The 2,049-nt window shown below is 27.5% G+C and overlaps 1 long non-coding RNA gene across 1 annotated transcript; it reads right to left on the minus strand.

Annotated features, from left to right (window-relative positions):
- On the minus strand, positions 1-655 carry LOC104780342. The gene is made up of 3 exons (XR_766706.1): positions 586-655; positions 310-395; positions 1-218 (listed from the first exon to the last, which is right to left on the minus strand). It is a non-coding gene; the product is annotated as an uncharacterized LOC104780342 (long non-coding RNA).

Genomic DNA, 2,049 nt, shown 5'->3' on the forward strand with positions numbered 1-2,049 from the left:
ATTATTTTAAAAATGTAAAAATAGTTCACGTCACGTTCTCTTCCTGTAGAACCTCTTCTCCATCGAATGAGACTTCTTTTTCTTTGCTTCTTTCTTAATCATGATGGTCTTCTCCGTCTTCTTCTTCTCACTGTCGTTGCTAACTTGCTATGCTCTCAATCTGTCTTCCAACATGCATTGTCTTTTTATTGAGATTATTATTCTTTGTGTGAATAGGCCTGTATTAACATCATTAGTATATACCATGATCAATCCGACAAATCTCGATAGAAATGAAATGAAAAAAGAGAAAGGTTAAGTAGTTATTACCATGGTGCTAAACACAACCTTTTGACTATTTTCCATTTTCTCAGTATCACATGTTCTTATTTCCACATTCTCAGAATTTTGAAAACCTAGAAAATTGACAAAATAAACAGACTTTATCAATCAAACAAAGTAAAAAGACTTATGAATCAAACTATATCTATCAACAAACAGAAAAGAGAAAATAGATAAATATAGTTATATATATGTTTTGTTTCGTTTACATGATGATCATCTGTTGATAAATATGATGTTTTACATTAAAAACAAAAAACTTACTAATTCAATAGACGATATTATTTTCTTGATTTTCCCAGATTTTACAGAAGCTCGTTTACACATATGCCATGTTAACCTTTAGGATGTTTTTCTATATTTATAGGTACTATATGATAAAAAGAATATGCTAGATCCGGTGCAAAATTCCAAGATAATAAAAACGTATATATTTGAATTGCCAAAATCTGAATTTTTAGATTGATTTTGATAAGATTGCGTTGTCAATATTACGATAAATTTTGGAATTATCATTAAATAATATAAGTAATGATAAATTTTGAAGTTACGTGATTAACAATTTCTAAAAAGATATTCAAGATTTTTAGGAAGTTAATGATTTAAATACTTAGAAGTTAGAATCAATTCATTTTTTTGTTATATAAGTAATATTTTGTAGACTGTTTTGATTTAGTGGTTTTGAAGTTGCTTAATTTATGCGATTTGAAATTAAAATTCAAATTGTTTGGTTAATTGTCGAGTAGTTATGGATAGGGATGTTAATATGGGTCAGCAAACCCATTTATATAAATGGGTATGTTAAATTAAAATGAACCCATTTATATTCATTTATGGGAAAAAATTAAATGGGGTTAAATGGGTTTCCCCAATTAATCCCATTAATTATATGGGTTTTATTATAATTAAATAGGTACCTATCTAGACCCATTTATGTTGATATTTTTATTAAATATTTATTATATACAATTATATTTTTCTGTCAAAATTGTAAAATCACATTTTTCCGCTAAAATTATAAAAATGTGTTTTTCCGCCAAAATTGTAAAATCACATTTTCCCGCCAAAACCGTAAAAAAATTGTTTTCCCGCCAAAAAAACAAAATTGTTTTTTTTTATCAAAATATTTTTTTTCTCAAAATCTTGTTTTTCCGCCAAAAATGCAAAATTGTCTTTTGTTATAAAAATGGTCTACCGCCAAAATTACACATTATCACCAAAATTATATACTTAAATGGGTTTAATAGGTTAAATAGGGTAATATATGTTTAAATATATATGGTTAAATGAGTTTCAAATATATATGGGTTTAAATGGGTTTATATTTAAATGGGATGGGTTTAAATGAGGTGGGTTTACCATTTTAACATCCTTAGTTATGGACAAGTCCAAATATTTAGGGTCCCACATTTGATTCTGATTTCTTTATTGGACTAATTGATTTTTTTTTCTTTAATGGAATAAAGGGATGGTCAATCGGCAGTTAATGTACACGTGCTTTATTCTTTAACACGGTATAGCTGTTTGGTTCCACGTTTAATACCTTTCATCTGATACAGTTAATCATAATCCGAATACACATACACCGGGTCGTACCCAAGGTCCGCGCGTTTTTAATTCTAAATTTACCCTTTTATTGTTCTCCAGAATTTTTTAATAAAAAAGGCATTATATGGAATTTCGTTTTTCAAACTTTTTTATTTTATTTTTAAGTGTACTCCCCAACTA

The sequence above is a fragment of the Camelina sativa genome, chromosome 4 (assembly GCF_000633955.1).
Source record: "Camelina sativa cultivar DH55 chromosome 4, Cs, whole genome shotgun sequence".
NCBI lineage: Eukaryota > Viridiplantae > Streptophyta > Magnoliopsida > Brassicales > Brassicaceae > Camelina > Camelina sativa.